This window comes from Armigeres subalbatus, chromosome 3, assembly GCF_024139115.2.
Source record: "Armigeres subalbatus isolate Guangzhou_Male chromosome 3, GZ_Asu_2, whole genome shotgun sequence".
Classification (NCBI taxonomy): Eukaryota; Metazoa; Arthropoda; class Insecta; order Diptera; family Culicidae; genus Armigeres; species Armigeres subalbatus.
In genome coordinates, this window is record NC_085141.1 from 170,295,853 (window position 1) to 170,318,090 (window position 22,238).

Genomic DNA, 22,238 nt, shown 5'->3' on the forward strand with positions numbered 1-22,238 from the left:
CCTGTGAAGTTCCTGGAGGGATTTCCGGAGGAACTCTTGGTAAAACTCCTGGAGGAGCTCCCGCAGGTACTCCCACAGGCACTTCCGGAGGAATTCCCACAAGGAAGTCCTGAAATAATTCTTGGAGAAGTTCCTGAAGGAATTTCCGGAGAAATATCAGAAGTAATTCCCGGATGAAATATCAGGAGGAATTAATGCCGAAATTCCCAGATGAATTCTGATGAAATTAATGGATGCATTCCCGGGCGTTTGTTCTGAAAAAAATTCTGAATGAACTCAATGGAAGATGTCCTGGAGGAACTCTCAAATTAATTTCCGAATGAAATTCTGGAGTATATTCCGAGTGAAGTCCGGAAAAAATTCTAGGACAATTCTGCGAAAAAATTCCCGGAGTAATTCCTGATGGAATTCCAGGAGAAGTACCTGAAAGAATTCCCGGAAAAATACCTGGAAGAATTTCCGGGGAAATACTTGGACGAACTCCTGGAGAAATTCTCAAAGAAATTTGTAGAGGAATTCTTGAAGGATATTCTGAAGTAAAGGCGAAAAGCATTCTAGAATGAAACCCTAGAGGATTTCGCTATTAAGTTTATGGCGGTTTTATCCCGGAGGAATTAAAGGAAGAGCTTCTGGAGAAATCCCTGAAGAAGTTCCTTGAAGAATTTCCGAAGGAATTTCCTATAGATTTACAAGTGAAATTATGGAGCGAAATCGGAGAATTTCTGTCATAAATTTTTTGTGGAATTTCGGGAGGAAATTCCGTATGTATTCTTGAAGGAACTCTCGAATACATTCCAGAAGAAATGCCGGAGATTTTGCTGGAAGAATAGCCGAAGAAATGTCTAGAAGTAAAAAATCTTCAAGGAAATTTCCTCATGAAATCCCTAAAACATTTAGTGAGGGGTTTCTAGATAAAAAGGAATTACAATTACATGAGAAGGATTTTCGAACGATTTTCAAAAGGAATTTGTGGATAACTTCCCGAAGGAATTAAGAAGGATTTCAAGGAGAATTTATGACCCCGAAATGTTTCGAGTTGTTTTGAACTTTCATATGTATTATGGATCCTGGATACCCTAATAAGTTTTTGGGAATCTTTTGAATTTCAACCACCTATTTCTGAATATGATTGGATTGTAAAGTGCATATGTTAAGGGAATTCATTCCAGTCCCCGTTCAATCTTACCATCATTTAGGGGGGCGACGGCCCCCCACTGCCCCCCTCTGGCTACGCCCTTGCATCTACAGGGTTCAGAAGCAAGTCTACTCGGGTAACTGTGTGTCGTCGAGCGCCAAGGGCAGCTAAGGGCCCTCGTTTTTCGCAGTATCACAAATGCTCAACGATTAACTCCCGCGAAATCCAAAACTCTGTCCGTCTGCTGCTGCTGAGAGACTAAATCGACCTTCCGGAGCGGGTTCTCACGTCGGGCAAGTTTATGATGATTTCCAGGAATGCGTATGTTAGGAACATGGGTAGTAAGACAGTCTTGGTAGTGGGAAGTAAGTACCCACCGAAAAGGTACAATTTCACTTCACTTCACCAATTAGCGATGTGCCATTATGCCCTTTTCAACATCTTTTCCGTAGGCAACTACGTACGCCGTAAAATACTAGAGGGTTTGCGACATTTGGCAATTTTAAAAGGGATGGTGCATTTCATTGCCATGTCTGTTCAAACTTATCGATGCTGTTTATTACAATCCGTATGTGTACTATGGATGTTGTGATCTTGTTCCAACTCTCCTCTATTTAACGAATTTTGAGTAAAGTATCCCTAAAAAATGAAAACTTTATCCTTAACATATAATATAAGAATTGGTGGTGATTCCAGTCGCTAGAATAACTTCTGAAACCGAAATACACAAGTCCTTCAGACACCACATCTGCTTAAATATGTAATCTTGTAGGAGAATGTTCTTCGGAAACCGATGAAGTTATGAGCTTCATCTTTTTGTTGTTGATCATATTATCGAGCTAATTGGCACAAAACATATGTTATTGCGTACCCAGTACAGCTAACGATACTTTTTTTTTAGGAAATATGTTCAGCTAATATTTGTTGTAGAAAAAACTGGTTAACCGAGAGGTGCCCAGAAACAATATTAATCATAATTATGAAAATCATATAAGTTAATAAATAATTTTTTTTTCCTTATATCTATATGATTCGATGGATAGTTTTTAAAATACTTTTATTTCACCCAAATGATTATATTTTCTGGAGTATTATGTTTATAAGTAATACACACATAAGAAAACTCTTGTGTTCATGAGAATACTTGGGCTCATTAAAAAATTACCTTACCTTACCTTTTCGACCATCTGTCCCTTTGACCTTTTAATTTTCGACTTTTTGTCCTTTCGACCTTTGTCTTTCGACGTTTTGTCCTATAGTCATGCGGCCACATTTCGGAACACAAAAAATCAAATTATAGAACAAACTTCCTCATTTTATTTCGTTAGTATAAAATATTTTGAAGTATTTATTAGAAATCAGAATTGACGAACAAAAAGTTAGTTTCAAATATGCGTATGATCGCAGTGTACTGCTTGATAGATAAAAAAGAGAAAAAAAGCTAGATATAGACACCACATGGCGGAATTTCCAAGCACAGATGGCAAGCACTATCAAAACTAGTTATCGATCACCGTGTGAGCTAACCAAAATCAGCAAACGAAGGTGGGGCTGCATGTATTTTCGTGTGCGTCTGCGCAAGTATACGGTAGTTGTACAAGAGAAGTGTAAATTCAAGGTGGCACCGGTGAAGTGTCAATTCAACCTAGGATTGAAACAATGCAGAGCACTATGACCGCCCTGCTGCTTTCAGAATGGTTACTGGAATTTCCAAATTCGAGACCGTCACAAAATTAGGCAAGATTTCAAACGCTAATAGCTCCTTTATCTTTCGATGGATTTTCGTGATTTTATAATCAATCGAATCGGAAACTCTCCAGTATTTTTTTTATTAAAAACATTGAAAATTCCAATTCTTTGCAAACCCAGTAAAATTTTAGAGCTTCGTTACGACCGCTGTTTGGTGCGGTTGGTTCTTGCGCTCTACTTTTGTGCGGCGATTCACACAAAAAGTAGAACAATAGAACCAAAGCAATGACCGCGGTCGAGAAAAGGCCGGGTATAAGGGTATGCTTCCAATTGAAAGAGGCATTATCTTCGTTATTCGCCTTATACCAAGCAAACGCGTTCATTTAAAGTGGGTTGGAGTCAATTATGTCAAAGCCCATGTTGGAAAAGCTGTTTAGATTGTGTTGACCAGTGATGGGAAATGTCAAAAAAATGTCGTGTGATTTCTATTACATACTAATTTGCTAATAATTTGTTTCAAAAGTTATATACAATTCAGATTTTTGATTAAAATGTAATGCCTAAAGGATCCTAGAACTTTGTCATACATATCATTGTACTAAATACAAATTGTGAGGCATGAAAGCGAAATTTAAAAAATGCCATGAGATTCGGCTTTTACGCCACCAATTTCTAATTTAGAGCAATGACCTATTACATGTTTTTGTAATTTTGTAAACTTGTGGAAAAAGTTATTAGTAAATCAGTCCCATGACATCTTAATGACATTTCTCGTCACTGATTTTGATACAGTAGTCTAACTAACAAATCATGCGATTCACTTATTAAACATCTAAAGCAACCCCTTGGAAACCAAAGAGGACCGATTTGCTTGCCAGCCAACTCACCAGCTATCACTTCTATTTTCCTCACTGCTTATTACACCGGGCGCGCGTTCAGTGACTATTTAGATCCTTGTGCCTAGTGATCTAGTTACCTTGATCCTATCCATACGGAATCTAATTATGAGCTGATCAGTTATCAAAATACTATGTCTCATCTCGACGAAACAATAACGAGAACAAGTCAACGTCATCAGCTCATGAACGGATGTTTAACTTCAACAATACTTAGCCAATCTCCTAATACACATCTCCCAAAATCTCTTGCGCAACATGTCCCTACCCTGAATCCGGAAAACACTCTCTAGAAGAAAAAAGTGATGCTGTACCAGGCTTTGCATGATTTGCATAAATTGCAATGCAACCAACCATCCAACAGATGCGGTAGGCGAGAATAGTTTAATACGCACATCTAACGCTACTTAATTGTTTACCCAATACAAGCTTCAATATCCACTCATTTGAAAATGTAGATGCGAGATTTACACATCATATTGGTTTCTTACACTCAAAAACAATACTGTTGAACTCAATGTCAACTCCGGATAAATACATTTAGATTGCAATTGAATCAATTTCTTAAAAATGTTATATGATTTTTTACGTTGGGCTATTCTGCAACGCGGGCGCATTTTCGCCCATGCTTCTCTACATTGACGAGTTTTAAAGTTGTACCACCGTAGTGCTGCATGTAATTTAACTAAGCGGGCCTTTGCCATTTCTTTCGTTTGCGGATGGAAAATGGCGGAAATTGTTGCAAAATTGAGTGTCGTATAGGCTCACATCATTCCTGTTTCGCTGTTGTTGTAACAGGTATGTAAGTAGATAAAGCAGCCACCGTTAAACGCCAAAGAGATAAAATTCGAAAAATGAGGCAGTAAGTGATCGAGGTCTATATTAGCTCAATCATGTTTAAGCTGACCCAGCTTTCTACTGCATATTATGATTGACGTGATGAATGGCACGTAACCCTAAAATGAAAAATATGATAACATATAAGGAATGCGTTATATGCAAAAATCTCAACCTATTTATTTGTTATAAGCGAAGTTTTATTGATAACAAACACTAAATAAATAGTCATTCACCTTGCTCATCTCTTGGTAAAAATATACAGAATCCACCGTGACGAAGGCGAGCCACAATTTATGCATCGCATGGTGGTCACAAATACAACATTTCAAAGAACTATCTCTGAATCTGTCGAACCTAAGGCAAATGAAGAAACCAAGGACTTCAAGTGAGAACTTAGCTTTCCGTCAAGGTGCAGACTTCTTTCTGTGAACACGTTAAATGTCGTCAATGCCGGACACGTTAGCATGCCTCAATAGCGATTTCGTCAGTACGATTGACCGAAAAGTGGATAAATTGAATGCTGCGAGCCACGAAATTTCGTCACTTCACCGCACCGCCGGTAGACTGACCACACCAGTCCAGTCGGCAGGGATTGTCTCATTTCGCACGCTACACGATTTATGTGTATCATCGATTCACGGACAACGAAAGATCAAGAAGCGAACAGCATTGTGTTTGAATTCAGAGGTTTTCTCCATATGTACCCGTCGTCGTTAACGAATATTGCTCGAATACTTTTTGATTATGGCATATGTTAAAAAATGTTACCTTCTATTACTTACATTTTAATTAGAAACTAGATTATTTCGACATTTCAAGTAGCAGCTAAGATAGGTACCCAAAAGAAAAGTCTTTTGCTGTGAAAGCTGTGGGAAATTTTAATATTGCTTTGTAGTTCTTGCAAGTAAGATCATGAATAAATAGACACGACATTTGGTAAATACGACGGATTGAAAAAGTATACCAGATTCGGTAAAACAAAACGTTGGAATGGCGAAAAAGAAACTAGTAAGAGCTTGTCCGGTATATGGAAGAAAATATACGCGAGTATCCAGTGTTGCCAGGGAATAAACGAATTTATTTGATTATAATTGAAGCAATGTTTTACATTGGGGTCCATTATATATTCTAACCCAAGGTTCGTCGTTTGAAATCATTTATTTTTTATCTGGTTGGTAAATGCTGGATAATGCGTAGGTACTGAAGGAATAAAATAGAATCCATCTCGCGGTTCTTAGCCTCTTGCTCTTCAATTCCTATTTCTACCTCCTCAACAGATTGTGGGAGAAAATCTTTGAAAGTGTGATAACAAGATTTTGGTGGCAGCCTGGTGAAAGAATCATTTCGATGATTCGTTGAATGGTAAAACGAGATTGTATGAGGAAAGGAGATGGACGATGGCCAAGCTGTGGAACCACCAACACTTGATGAAGTTCAGTATGAGTTTAAAACAGTAAAGCTGCTGGAAATGTTAAAAGCCCGTTCGAGGTTCGAGGCACACATTATCCGTTTGAACTCTATGTAAACAAATCTGATGCGTATTTTGTTTAACAGGCCAAGACGGATTGGGGGTCCTTCGTCGGCGAATTACAGGTGAGTTTTCGAGAGGGCCGATCTACACGGATCAAATGTCTACCTGCGGATGATCCTCAATTCCGGGAGTACATTTTGCAGACTCACAATTTGTTAATTGATTTCAAAGCAGCGTACGTTTCAGCGTATAGTTCATTTCTTAAAAATTGATTTAGTTTAACGGATTCTAATCAGCTGTGTGGCTAATTGGTAACTCATGCAGCCTTTGATTCTGATCGCCTTCCTGTGACGTTTGATATCTTACAAAAACCCATAACAATCTAATCAGCTCTACTTTTAATTATCATAGAGTTGATTGGGATTTACATAAAACGTATATCGATAGGAATTTTGATGTTGACCCATTCCTCTCGATACCAAAAGTGATATTGATAATGCTCTCGTATCTTTGATAAATTTAATTGTCGAAGCCAGAGGCATTGCAATTCCTAAATGTGAAATTAAATTCAACTCCATTGTCTAAAACTCGATTATGCATATGTACAACATGTGATAGATTTAGTTCGGAAAAGGTATTGGAGGGTAACCGCCGCTTCGGTGGGCTTTGATCCCACGACCCCAATACGCTAGACAGGTGCTTTCCCTACTTATTGGGCGTATTGGGGGCGTATTGAAATCACATTGAAGATATTTAAGCCAAATATAACAAATATATTAAGTGTCTTTATCCAATTATAAAAAGAAAACCAAAACTTTGTCTTAAGAACAAATTTTTGATTTACAAATTTTTGGACCAGCCATGTTGCATGTTGTGCCTATATGGACTAGTTGCTGCAATACCATAAAAAAAGCACTTCAGAGGATTCAAAACTAAAATTTTGAAAATGATTCTGAAGTTGGCTCCGTGGTATAGTAACAATGAACTTCAGAGAATTGAAACATTGCAGCAAATGTCAAAAAAAAAAATTTAAAAAATAATTCCTTCCCATCAGGAACAATTATCCAATTATCCAAGAACCAATCATACTAAGCGGCAGAGCTAACGACCGGAGAAACATACTTGTCAATTAAGCAAATTAATCAAACATTAATAGTGTGGGTAGACTTTTCCGGAGGAATGGCGGAAGAGTTACGTTATTCCGATTCTAAAGAGATTAGTCCTCCAAAGTTATGGAGAGTATCGATAACCGCCATCTACTTGAGGAGCTATAGCAGAATTGGAGATTTGGGTATCAACAACATGCCTTCCGGCCTAGGGGCCGTTCTCCAGAACGCCTTCGAGGAGGAAAAGCACGAAGACCTTGTATCTTCAGACATCTTGAAAGCGTCCATCCGTTCATCATTGATTTATATTTCCTAATTTACAACACAACTATAATTTTTCAGAATCAATACTTGAATCTGAGAATTCTGGTCCGTGCAAGCTTTTTTTGCTTCTGCAAACTCCAGAGAACACAACTATCTTCACTGAAAGGGGCCGGATTCTACGCACAGTGGTCGGCGTCGGTCTTCCTCAGTGGCTAGAGTCCACTGGCATGAAGCTGGCTCTCCTCCAAAGCCAAAGTCAATGACTCCACCTCCGAAGATCTATTGCTGAGATGCTTTGGGCTGACAACGCTGGATACGAAACCAGATACAACGGTTTCTTGAATGAGAGTTGGAACAGGGCTCTCCACGAGAAATTTAATCGTCTCCCACAACCTGGCCACACAATATAGTGTGTTCCCTGCACATTCACAGTTATTTTCATAGCTGCAATTTAATTGCAGGTTAACCTAGTCATATTCGACTCTGCCACTGCCATCGCGACTCGAGTGACTCCCAAAAAATGGATGAAAAGTATTCTGCCAACTCGCACAACACCTGAACACTGTGGAGTGTCGGATAACGTTACAACTGATCTGCTGGCTTAAGTCAGACATCAAGGTCAGCGTTCAAATCAGTCCTCCCGGCTGATGCCAAAATGTATAATAAAAGGTCATCAGCCAGGACTTGGGAGAACCAAAGGCCTCCAACACTACTCAGCTAAGGAAGATCAAGAGTTCCGCAAACTCATGGTGTGCAAAAGGACGGTGTGTGGCGGCGAAGAATGAACCACCCAGCAAACACAAGATCGTATATCATAGTGAATAAGTATACAAAGTGGAGGCCATATACGCACATTTTGCATGCAGTCAAATGGAAGAATGCGCCTATATCGTCTCTACCATGTACACTTATTCACTAGCATATGCGATTTTGTGTTGACTGGGCACGAGCTTGCCCAGCTCTACGGCGAACCCAGTATCCAGAAGGTAGCTAAAGCCGGAAGGGTGCCGGACAGCAACCCTGCAAAGATGGCATTCGCTTCCGATCCGGCAGGTACGAGACGGTGTGGATGAAGGAGGATGGAGAGATGCGGCCTCGAACCGTGTATTGTGGCATCAAATTGTTGATTCAGTGTTATCTGTTTAGATGTAGACTAAATAAATGAATGAACGAAGGTCCAAGAACAAACAACGGGATCAGTGACGCCCTAGCAGATGACGCTGGCACTATAGCAGCCCTCATCTATTTCTGCAAGGATGAATAACTGTAGCTTCCGGTATAGGTTAACTGAAGGTCAACATTGGCATCTCGGGAGCATCAAGCCGGGCGTAAGTTCCACCACCGGCGAACAGGCTTCACTAGTTCCATAAGAGTTGTAAGTTCCAGTGTCCAAGCACCACATGGCCAGCTGAAAGGAGGGGGTCTGGAAGATCTAATTCTAATAAATTATAGCCAATCGAACCACCGGGATCAAGCAAGGCAGTTGAAGGGACCGGTCTGCAGCATGACCTTATATTAAATCTCAAGAGAACAGTGAGAATATTGTTAAACGTCCCTGTGAAGGAGCGAATGCCTTTATCTTTACTAGCTTGTCCTGTCGTCATGATGTCCAGTCCATGTCCACCCGCTTTAACTTCAAACCAAGTTTCTAAACTGTTTTTTAATTGTTACACCCAAGAATTTTTTTTAATAATTTTGGTTTCTACTTTAGAGTAGGTTGAGAGATAAAATGTATTTGGGATACCTTGTTTAGGCCCTATGATGTGCCACTGTGCCTGCCTGGCCTCTTTTTCTGCCGGCCCCTTATGGCTTCGGGCCCTATAACAAAATTGATGTTAAAAAAGATTGAAATAGAATATTCGATTACTTGCTTGTCATAAGAAGAATTTGTACAATTCCAATTAATTCCACTACATTCGATTAATTTGGTAGAAAATGTTCATTTGACGTGCATTTTCATAAAAAAATTACATGCGAAACTATAGACTTTATACTTCCGAAACTATAGACTTTATACTTCCGTTAAAATATTTTCGAAACTTGATACTTCCATTACGAAAGATTTTAAAATATAGAAGTTATTTTTTTTGCTGCAATTCCGAAATCATGTCAATGTTGTTCATACCACGGATACCAAGCAATATCTCAGATGTTCACACTAGGATTCATTCGTTCACAAAATCGTTGTTACTAAATTTTCGAATAGCCATATCTCAGTATTTTCACCAATCTCTTAGGCATCTCTACACTACACGGTGGGCCTGGCTGTTTTAATACTTTCGTTTCATTCATGATATGCTGCGAATAATAATGCTGACAAGAAAATGCTCGGAAACTTAACCGACATTACCAGGATGCTTTTCAATACTGGCTGTGCATGTGCTAAGACAATCTCTTAGCCGTCTCTTCTAGATTCTGGACATAACAAAATATTGTGTCCAGGAGTGCTCATTTTTTTCTAGTGCGCATTTTTTATGATGATGATTCATAATTTCAGTAATATGATCCATAATTTTAGTCATCTTCTTCTTCTTCTTCATTGACATTACATCCCCCACTGGGATATTGCCGCCTCGCAGTTTAGTGTTCATTAAGCACTTCCACAGTTATTAACTGCGAGGTTTCTAAGCCAAGTTACCATTTCTGCATTCGTATATCATGAGGCTAACACGATGATAATTTTATGCCCAGGGAAGTCGAGGCAATTTGCAATCCGAAAATTGTCTAGACCGGCACCGGGAATCGAACCCAGCCACCCTCAGCAGCCTCAATTTTAGTCATATGATCCATAATTCTGGCCATTTGATCCATAATTTTGTTCAAATGATCCATAGTTTCGGTGATATGATCCATAAATTTTGATAAATAGTCCATAGATTTTATAAAATGTGTGGATCAATTAATATAGTTTCGTTAGCCTTCTTTCCAAGCATTACGGATCACATTATCAGAATTATGGATCATATAAACAAAATTATGGATCATATGACCAAAATTATGGATCATATTACTGAAATTATAGATCATCATCAGGATAAAAATTGCGCAAATTTGAAATTTTAAGGATCAAAATATAGTTTTATGGATCATTTTTCAAAATTATTCTTTATGGTATCTCTCGAACTATTTTAATGATTTATGGTAGCGTTTTATGGAACATTCAGATGTTATTAACCGTTCGTTTTTCATTTTTTTATGGATCGCTTTTGCACATTGAACGGTGCAAAGTAAGGGCTGCCCATGTTTTCCATCATTTTGCATGTTTTTGCATTAATTTATACGCATTTTCACCATTACCGAAAAAAAAAGTTTTTGAATTTTTTTTAAGGGGGGACCCTTGGGAAAAAACAATGATTTTTCAATAATTCCAAAATGTCACTGTGCTGCAGTGGAACTGTCATAGTCTGAAAAATAAATTAGACGTGTTCAAGTTTTTGATTCGCAATTCCGATTGCGATATATTTGCACTCTGTGAAACATGGCTTTCTTCTGAAGATGAAATCAACTTCCACGATTTTAATATTATTCGCCAAGATCGGGATGATCATTATGGTGGCGTTCTTTTGGGGATCAAAAAATGCTACTCCTTCTACAGAATTCCCATTCCGACTGTTCCCGGCTTAGAAATCGTCGCATGCCAAGTAAATGTGAAGAATAAAGATCTTTGCATAGCTTCAGTGTACATTCCTCCAAATGCCTCTATTAATCGTCGACATTTTTGGAGCGCAGTCTCCCTCCTATCATCTCCGGTATTGATATTGGGTGATATGAACGCACATGGTATTGGATGGGGCGAAACGTATGACGATTATAGAGCGCCTATATTCTATGATTTGTGTGACGATTTCAATTTGAATACCGTCGTGCGGGGCTTCTTTTGATTTCAGGGGCTACTTTGGATTTTGGATTTTCTGAAAAAATGAGGCGAAAAAAATGCCAAATTTGAAACAGAAAGTTAGCATCCAACTATTAACAAGACACTCGAATGGTAATAATGGCGATTTGATAGTAATTTACGTTACAATTCTTGTTTCAAAATGTCCAAAGTAGCCCCCGATTTGTCAAAAGAAGCCCCGCACGACGGTATTTTGAACACTGGTGAAGTAACTCGAATAGGACCAAATGGTCAACCAAACGGTCAATGGTCAAGCCGTATTGATCTGTCTTTATGTTCAAATTCACTATCATTAGATTACACGTGGAAGGTAATTCAAGATCCCCATGGTAGTGACCATATGCCGATAGTCACCACAATTAAGAGTGGCTATCAACAATCTGAGCCAGTTAATGTTCCTTTCGATCTCACGAAGAACATTGACTGGCAAAAATTTGCATCGGCGGTAAAAATTGGTATTGACTCAACTGATACTCTTCCACCTTTGGATGAATATCGATTCCTTATTGAGTTGATTCAAAAAAGTGCACTAGAAGCTCAGAAACGACGCGTTCCAAGTACATCTGTCATAAGAAGACCAGCCACTCCTGGATGGGATGATGAATGTACTAAGTTGTATTCTGAGAAATCTGATGCCTTCAAGGCCTTCCGTAAACACGGAAGGTCAGAGCTTTTTGAAGAGTATTTGAGGCTCGAAAGAAAACTCAAAAATCTTCTCAAGGCAAAAAAACGTAGCTACTGGCGACGTTTTGTCGAGAGAGAAACCTCAATGACAACACTTTGGAAAACGGCTCGCAACATGCGGAACCGCATTTCCACCAATGAGAGTGAAGAATACTCCAATCGATGGATATTCAACTTCGCAAAAAAGGTCTGCCCAGATTCCGTACCAGCAGAACCGCTATTTCGAGAATCAGTCACTGATCCCGGTTCTTTGGGTGGACCATTCACAATGCTGGAACTATCAATGTCTCTTCTTTCATCGAATAACTCTGCTCCGGAATGCGATAACATCAAATTCAATCATCTTAAAAACCTCCCAGATATCGCAAAAAGACGATTACTTGACCTGTTCAACTGTTTCATGGAGTACAACATTGTGCCACCTGAATGGCGACAGGTCAAAGTAATAGCTATTCAAAAGCCTGGGAAACCAGCGTCTAATCACAATTCATACCGACCGATTGCCATGCTGTCATGCATGAGAAAATTATTGGAGAAAATGATCCTTTCAAGAATCGACCATTGGGTCGAAGAAAATGCATTGCTTTCAAATACTCAGTTTGGATTTCGAAAAGGGAAAGGAACAAACGATTGTATAGCGTTGCTTTCTTCAGATATACAACTGGCCTTTGCGCACAAGGAGCAATTGGCTTCAGTATTCTTGGATATTAAGGGCGCTTTTGATTCAGTTTCCATAGAAGTACTGTCAGACAATCTGCACAGTAGTGGATTACCCGTTATTTTGAACAATTTCTTGTATAATTTGTTGTCAGAAAAACAAATGAACTTCACCCTCGGCACTCTGACAACTTCCAGAAATAGCTACATGGGCCTTCCCCAAGGATCATGTTTAAGTCCCTTGCTTTATAATTTCTATGTTAAAGATATTGACAATTGTTTGGAAGGACAATGCACGCTCAGACAACTTGCAGATGATGCCGTGGTCTCTCTAAGAGGTCCATGTGCAGCTGTCTTGCAAGGACCATTGTAAAGTACCCTAGATAATCTGACTGTTTGGGCCAGACATCTAGGGATCGAGTTTTCACCGCAAAAACTCAGTTGGTTGTGTGTACTAGGAAGCGGTACCCAGCTCAACGGAAACAAAAACTGTTGAATGAGGACATCAACCAATCTTTTATCTTCTAAATACCTTGGGGTCGTGTTTGATTCTAAATGTACTTGGAAACTCCATTTTGAGTATTTGATACAAAATGCCGGAAAAGGATCCATTTTCTACGTTCTATCTCCGGAACCTGGTGGGGTGCTCACCCGGAAGACCTCATCAAACTCTATAGAACGACTATTCTCTCTGTTTTAGAGTATGGCTCTTTCTGCTTCCTCTCAGCAGCTGATTGCCACCTGATCAAATTGGAACGAATTCAGTATCGTTGTTTGCGTATTGCCCTTGGCTGCATGCATTCAACGCATAACATGAGCCTGGAGGTGCTTGCTGGAGTCACTCCTTTAAAGCACCGTTACTGGGAGCTCTCACTTAGAATACTCGTCAAATGTGGAACAAGTAACACACTTGTCTTAGATAACTTCGATAAAATGCTTGAACTGACTTGTCGTTCAAGATTCCTTAGAGTCTATCTCAACTACATTTCTTCAGATCTTTGTCTTCCGTGTTATAATCCACCTCGAGTTCACTTCACCAACGACAGTTCCTCAATTGAATACGATCTGTCCATGAAATACGCTATTCAAGGAATACCAGATCATCTTCGACACATATCTATTCCTCCCTTTTTCAGAAAAATATGAACATGTCAATTGCAACACCAGATATTTCACTGATGGTTCTCGCATTAACGGATCCACTGGCTTCGGTGTTTTCAATGTAACTTCAACCACCTTCCGAAAACTTCAGGAACCGTGCTCGGTTTATGTTGCTGAGCTGGCAGCAATTAACTTCGCTTTGGGGATAATTTCCAATCAGCCCGTAGACCATTATTTCATCTTCTCGGATAGTCTTAGTTCTATCGAGGCACTCCGGTCGATGAAACCTGTTAAGCACGCATCTTACTTTCTTTCAAACATAAGAGAGCAGATGCGTGTTTTGGTCGAAAGATCATTCAAGATTACCTTTGTTTGGGTCCCTTCTCACTGCTCAATCTACGGCAATGAGAAGGCAGACTCGCTGGCAATGGTGGGCGCACAGGAAGGTGAAGTTTATGATAGACAATACTCGAGCAACGAGTTTTTCCCATTAGTCCGTCAGAGTACTCTTCAAAGTTGGCAAAGAAATTGGACACACGACGAACTTGGACGGTGGCTATTTTCCATAGTTTCCAAAGTTTCTGCACGAGCGTATTTCAGAGGTGATTAAATTAGTCGAGGCTTTATTCGCGTGATGTCGAGACTTATGTCCAATCACTATTCACTAAACGCACATCTGTACAGAATAAACCTTGTCGATAGCAACTTATGTAAGTAGGTGCGGAGCCGGTTATGATGACATCGATCACGTAGTTTGGTCCTGCTCGGAAAATGACGCCTCCAGAGAGCAATTATTGGATACCCTTGTGGCCCGAGGTAAACAACCCTTCAGGGAAGTTCGCGGTGTTTTGGGAGATCGTGATGTTGTCTACATGCAGGCCATTTATAGTTTTCTTTGAGCTTCTGACATCAAAATCTAACATTTTGTTTTTTATTCTTTCTTTAAAGTTTTTTGTTCTGTCTCTGCCTTTTGTTCCGTAGAGCCCCATAGCTCTTGCCATCCGGAAGATGCTCCCAGTCGAACCATTCCTCGAGCACGACGACACGCCACATCGTCACTGACGCCAAATGCCCGGATGAGAAGCTGAAATTTCCTGATCCCAAATCCTAAGCCCCGTCCATCCTTAAACATTGTAAACTAACCTCGAGTCACCACGAGTACGCTGGCTTCTACCCCCTCTTACTAACCGTATAATAAAATGATATTGATTGTATATATCACAAAGAACAATGGCTCCGTAAAGTGTTATACACGCCTGAGCCTACCAAATAAACGAAATTGGAAAATAATTCCAAAATGCAATGTCCGATCGGGCCAATTTTCAATAACAAACAATGTGACCGCATTCCCCGTCGAATGCAACTTGTTGCTTGGTAATGCTAAGTTCCAAGAAGTGTGTCGTGGAACTGAGTCAAACACTATGGGTCTCTGGGCCTTCTTTCAAAAGTTGTTTTTTGGAGTAATCCTATAGCCTTCGGTACAATTTTGTTGTACCAGAAAGGCAAAAACATCGAACGGGATCTCTCAGACTATGGCAAAACAATAATTTAGCCATAACATCGGCAGTATGCGTAAACATTTATCAAATAGTTCCGATTCTATGTCGATTTCAATACCAAGTAGTAAACAGTGGTTTCGGTTGCCTGACCAAAGCACTCTGGCAGCCCTGACCTGTCTAGTGCCCCTGTGAAATGCTGTTGAAAACTCAAGTGCGCACCTTGCCAAAGCGTCTTGCGTACGGCTCGCGATTTCAGCGAGAGTAAAAGGCATATCAAGAAAAAAAAAATGAATTGAGCGAGAAAAGAGCAACCTCTAGGCAAGCTCCAAACCGGGCCCAAAACCCAGTCTCAAGCCAGTCAGCAGCTTGGTGCGATGTGCCGTGCAGAATATCGCCGACAGCCGTATCGATCGGGTGTTGTTTGTGGTACGTTGCTCTCACTTCCTAATAAACGAGTTTACGAGTTCTGATTTCCTTAATTTTTTTCAAATCTTTGTCGGTGATGTTTGTTTTTTCCTTCTTCACTAGAAGCTGTGCACTGATTTCAATTTCGATGGTGCTCGTCTCGGTTTGTTTTCAATAAGTGGTCTTTATTGGTTACGACGTTAACCAAAACAGCAAAGAGGTGCAATTTGGCAAACTTAAATTGTTCCAAAGAAAACAGTGAAATTTTACGCAGTGCAAATCAGTTGTGAACCGAAATAAACGCTGCTTGATACAACAGTCATCAGTGGTGAGCTCGTTATAAAGGAGCGTTTTCTTCAACGATTTTCGGAAGCTTGAGGTATTTGTGAAACAAAAACCAATGAATAAGTGATAAACCTGGGATGAGAGAAAAGTTTGCGATCAGCAATTGATAGCGAAAAAATATCATCGTATAACAAAGGAAGATAAAGAAATAGTTTTGAAGTGTGTTGTATGGTCTGTAAGTGAAAATTGCAGCCGGAAAGAAAACGTAGAAAAGTGCCAAAATTGGAAAGTTGGAATTGCATCTTTTGTGAATTGGGTTTTAAAACCGTAATCGACTCAACACTTGATCTCGAAATCGAGAATAGCATCACGAGGCGAGGACCAAACGAAGACGGCGGTCTAATTCTTTCAAGCAGCATTGCGAAATTTGATGTGGTTCGTAGCGGCATAAAGAAGTTAAAGAAGATGATGAATCATATCTGCAAGGAATCACCAATTTGAAACAAGTGAGTAGTAAATATCAGTGGATGACGATTGAACTTTCTTCCTCTTTATTTCTCCTTTTGGTTGGACTTGATAGCCAGTTGATAGTGGCCGACGAAAACTGTAAATTGTAGACATCGCAGGTATCTACGCGTGGCCAGAAACGGTTCATGGTGTGTGGTGAAATTGCGCAACCTTACGCGTTCGAAAGTGGATGACTCTCTCTCCCTTTTGGTTTGAACATGTTTCCTTGTCCAGTAGTTGTTGCACGTACAGTGTGTGTACAATATTTTGAATGGTTGTGCTTTTGGTAAAAAGGTTTATAATTTTCAACGTAATTATACATTAATACCCATATAAATGTTTTTTTATTGTGATTTTGAAATATTATTGAACTACGTATTTTTTTATTAAGAGCAATACACAAGACGAAAATTTATTTGTTTACTCAAAATTTCATTCAAAATACTTTGTGCATTTGTAGGTCTTTTGGAAAGCTTGATCGTTTTCCAAATATTATATGGAGCTAATAAATATCGTTTGCAATATGAATTGACTAAATTTCTATATTTTCCATAAGCTGGGAGCTAAAACTTGGTAATAGATTGACGAGCATCTGCAAAAAAATCACGTCAATATATTGATAAAGGACATGGATGGGCCGAACGAATGAGTAAATACGTAGGGGAAGAGGTTCGGTTGTGGGCACCCTTTTGTCTTTGATTCATAACTTTGTATACCAATGGAAAGCTAGACCAATAACCTTACTACTAGAAAAAAAATTAATTGATTTCATCGGTTTGAAAAAAATATTGACAATTTTGCAAATTTGACATTTTTGGACATTTCAATTTTGTGGTTCGGTTGTGGGCACCCTTGAAAACTCAGCTAAATATAATGAAGCATGAATAGAAACCACCCAGATTAAAAGAAAAGGAATAATTTATTCATTCTAATAGCCAAGAGGCACTAAAAAAATCAGATTAATCCACCTAGCATTGATGATGCCTCCATCGGTGCATTAGGGAGGATATTGAAAAAAAAAAATCACATAAGAAACAAATCACATAAAAAACAATGATTTTTCAATAATTCCACGATCTTCTTCTTCTTCTTACTGGCATTACATCCCCACACTGGGACAGAGCCGCCTCGCAGCTTAGTGTTCATTCTGCACTTCCACAGTTATTAACTGCGAGGTTTCTAAGCCAAGTTACTATTTTTGCATTAGTATATCATGAGGCTAACACGATGATACTTTTATGCCCAGGGAAGTCGAGACAATTTCCAATCCGAAAATTGCCTAGACCTGCACCGGGAATCGAACCCAGCCACCCTCAGCATGGTCTTGCTTTGTAGCCGCGCGTCTTACCGCACGGCTAAGGAGGGCCCTAATTCCACGATGCAATGTCTGATTAGGCCAATTTTCAATAGAAAACAATGGGTTTCACGGTCGAATGCAACTTGTTGCGAGTAAATCGGGTTATGCTAAGTTCCAAAAAAGTGTGCCTGCAAATTTATACACATACACACATACAGACATCACTTCAGTTTGTCGAGCTGAGTCGATCGGTATTTAACAATATGGGTCTCCGGGCCTTCTACCAAAAGTTCTTTTTTGGAGCAATCCTATAGCCTTTCGGTACAACTTTGTTGTACGAGAAAGAAAAAAAGAAGAAAACATTAATAACTTAGCGGTGACGATACCTTTTTTTTTACAATTAAAACCTAACTTAATTCATGAGTAGTGAAACTTCTTGCGAGAAAATCGGGTAATGATTACTATATCAAAAGTTGTCCAATATTTTTCTTTTCTTTTAAGCACACACATACACAAATACAAACACACGGATACACGGACAGGTGGCAGCAGGGACTTTGTCCAAGGGCTTGACGACCCTTGGATACACGGACAGACAGACAGACATTTGTTCAGCTCATCGAACTGAGTCAATTGATATATAGCATTATGGGTCTCCAATGCTTCTATGAAAAGATCGTTATCGGAGAGAAAGGATACCCTTTCGGTACAACTTTGTTCTACGAGAAAGGCAAAACGTAAAATGCTTAAAAGAAAATCTTAAAATATCACTAACTGATAGATACTCATGAGTGCTGAACTAACTCATTGGAAGAATTCCCGACGCATTATTGCAAACAAATCGGTTGAGTACAAGTGTCAAAAAGTGACTTTTCCTCTACACGTTTAGGGCATTTTCCCCGTACCTTCCTATTTACAGTATGTTGATTGTATCCGATATAGTCCAATTGAAAACAATGAAACAGGATTTCCTAAATGATGAACTTAAATGTTATTTTGAAAATCACTTGAAGTAAATAAAAAAGACAGGATTTCCCTTTAATTACAACTTATTGCGAAAAAATTGGAAAAATGTAGGTCTCCTACCGCAGACCTGTTTTTGGAGTAAATATTATACCATTTTTGCAGGGTCTGCAATTGGATATATTGCGAGTAAAGGCGTAAGATTACAAATCTGGAGATGGTAAGTTCGATTCTCGGGCCGATTCGGGTGGGAAATATTCTTGACTCCCTGGGCATAGTGTATCCATTGTACTTGCCACACATGATTACATTATGATGCAACGGTGGGCATAAAGAAGCTTTCAATTTATAACAGAGGAAACGCTAATATAATATTAAGTTGAAGAGCAGGTCAAGTTCCAGTTGGAGTGTAGAGCCATTGAAGAAGAAGATATAGATTTTCTCGTTACAAATTGGTGTAAGAGAAGTGCAAGACATTTGTAGGAATGCGTTTTTACAGCAACCTTTTTGATTTGTGGTAAAGTTTTCATAATAAAAATTAGATATTTTTTCCTCCCGTTGGATGCAACTTGTTGCTTTGAAGTATCCAGATAAACATAAATAAATACATTGCAAACGCACATTCATCTCAATTCGAGGTCCCATTGGAAAATTCGTACAACTTTTGAGTGCAACACCAAAATTCAAGCTGAAATGAAAATTGCTTTTAACTACCAACAACTGTATTAAGGCTCTTCCTTACAAAGACCTGCAGAGGAGTTGAGTTCATGGAAACGGTTTCGCAGCGTGTTACGCAGCGGTGGCGACGATGTTAAAGATTGGAAGATCGAAAACAAAAATCAACTGGGAGTATTGTGTAAGCTCTGTGCAGTGTCAATCCTACTAACAAAACGCGACCGAGCAAGCGTTCCAAACGAGCGCGGATGTGAATTTATATTGTTGACGAGACGATATCTCTTACGTGATTGGAGGGGAAATTTTACACGGTGTCATAGATCTAAAATACGCTTAACCTTCAAGCTGTGCTGGATTTGGTTTGCTTTTGCTATACCGTACGGCACTGAATTGCATCCAGTTATACACTTTAATATATATACAATAAGGCCGATAAAAATATTTAAAAACAATTATGCCCAACCCTCGGATTTTTTAACACAACAAATTCGGATGATTTTAAGGATTTTCAAAACATTCTTTAACTAATTCGAGTTTTTTCCTTTCTCGTACAACAAAGGCTCACTCCAAAAACGAATTATTGATAGGAGGCCCGGATACCTATAGTGTTATATACCAATCGACTCAGCTCGACGAACTGAGGTGATGTCTGTATGTATGTGTGTATGTGTACAAATTTTTTAGACACACTTTTTGGAACTTAGCATTGTTTGAATTACTTACAACAGGTTCCATTCGACGGGGAATCTTGTCCCATTGACAAGATCGGACTATGGGATCAGAAGTTATCGCCAAAATACTATTTTTTGCCCAAACACGCTAAAAAATACTCATTCATATTTTTTTCAGCATTTTTTACACGAGAAAGGCATCAACACCACTAGGTCGATTAATTAAGGTTTTTTCTTTATTTTTTTCGTTTTAATATTAATTTTTATTATCCCCCCTTTGGCCTTTCGAAGACCAGTAAGATATAATTTGAATTCTAAGAATACGAAAATGAATAATAGATCGTTTACATGCACTGATGAAATAAAAAAAAACATTTCCTTTTTTTGTCTGGAACGTCTTAATTTCAAGGTCATTATTTATAAAAATATCTTAGAATGAAAAAAGACAGATCGTTAAACAAAAACACCACGATAAATAATTTCAAACGCATCTCAAAAAGTCTTATACAAATAAATTTAAACTTTATATACAACTATTGTATAAAAGCATACAGAATCGCTTTCTTAAAAAAATAGATCAGTCTTTCAATCAAGTATAACAGCAATACCATAATCTATTTGAAAATAAATCACTTATATATTATAAGATCACAATTTTTGCTTCCATCACTACAGTTATTATATGAACTGATACGTACGTATTTCGTTTTCTATGATCGTGTAAAAAAAAACTAATAGACACATAAAAATTTATAAAACCAGAGCATAAGCATGAGCTGGCCGTTTTCCAGCATCATACCGTAACAGACGTATGCTTCATTTGAAATGCGGAATAAATAAGACGTTGACGTCAGAGAGCATCGCGGCTCGTGAAGGCAAACAGCGACATTGTACCCAAACATTGATTGTCCAGTCTTTAACGCACGGGGGGAAATTTGGAATGCCGATATGTCAATCGACATTTCTGGATTTTTTTTTGTATTGCGGATCTTGAGCCGGAGAGCATATAGCTTCAGAAAATTTGGCTTAGGTTACCATAAGCGAAAAATTTCCAATTTCTAGTTTTATAATAGGGTTACGGATGATTTACCGAAGATAGAAACATAATTTTGACCAAACTCATCCGTAATCGTGTGTGCAACCTCGAGAATTGCAGCTAGTTGGAATTGAAGTTAAATATACAAATGCGATTTCAGAGGGGTCTGCCGAAGCGCAAAAGCCTGCCGATACCCCATACGAGATAAGTCAGCCTCGGACTGAAAATGTCATCAATCTTCTTATATTCACTCCCGGTCATAAGTTTGGGTTCACCCCCTAAAAAATAAGACAAAGTGTTTTGCTCATATTTCTTTAGTCTTATGTCCTTTATATAATCTGCATGGCTCATTCGAAAAACAATGAGTGGATCTTGAACTTGAGATGTTCGACACTACACATTCTTATTGGAAGCATGTTAAAATTTAGACCAAAATAGCACTTTTGAACCCAAACATATGACAGGGAGTGTACATACTCGGAAACTGCCGAACCAAACGGCGTGAAATTTTGCATACATGGGTATTTGGGGCCAGGGGAGGTTTTTATGATGGTTTGAGACGCCCACTCATACAAATGATGAAAAACAAATTTCCACATAACTTGAGAACTAATCAAGCAAATGTAACCAAATTAGGCATGTGGAAGTTTTTGAAGGCAATAAATGTTTCTTCGGTAATTCGAGACCCCTTCCCCTCTAGAAGAGTGGGACTCGCATATAAATTAAGCACAAATTTCTGCATAACTCAAGAATTTGTCGAGCAAATGGAACCAAATTTGGCCGCTAGAAAAGAAGAAAAAAGCGGCTAAATGTCTTCTTGAGCAGAAAGAGGCATTTGGCCAAATGGTGTTCGATCAAAGGCCCTATTTCGTAAAAACGTTGAATATTGAAATAGCTTGAAGGTATTCAGGTATATGTCCCTAGTTAGTGTGTCGAAACCGGTTCCGGACGCCTACAATTGATCAACAAGTTTCAAAATTAATATAGATCCAAACATACGATTTTTTTCTCGATCTGATTTTGAAAAGTAGAAATATGCATACAACTAATGGCTTTGGTGATTGACATAAGTGTTATAAAACGAGCATCAGTGAGTATCGTCATATGTATTAGCCTCCTGATAAACGAATGAAGAAATGGTAACCTACACACTTTTTTTACC

The 22,238-nt window shown here is 38.8% G+C and overlaps 2 protein-coding genes and 1 long non-coding RNA gene across 16 annotated transcripts in view; 1 reads left to right on the forward strand and 2 right to left on the reverse strand.

Moving 5' to 3' along the window:
• Positions 1–22,238, reverse strand: part of LOC134223873 (flotillin-2) — a 619,172-nt gene that overhangs the window by 252,231 nt on the left and 344,703 nt on the right. The gene's annotated exons all lie outside the window — the stretch shown is intronic.
• LOC134224973 (uncharacterized) overlaps positions 1–22,238 on the reverse strand; it is an 89,269-nt gene that overhangs the window by 42,098 nt on the left and 24,933 nt on the right. The window lies entirely within an intron of this gene.
• Positions 15,595–22,238, forward strand: part of LOC134224970 (glucose dehydrogenase [FAD, quinone]-like) — a 58,741-nt gene continuing 52,097 nt past the window's right edge. For 5 of the 6 annotated variants that reach the window (XM_062704666.1, XM_062704668.1, XM_062704669.1 and 2 more), the window contains exon 1: positions 15,608–16,433. The gene's annotated coding sequence lies outside the window, so the exon portion shown is untranslated. Of the gene's footprint in view, positions 16,434–22,238 lie in introns of all 6 variants that reach the window. The other variant, XM_062704670.1, reaches the window with a different exon arrangement.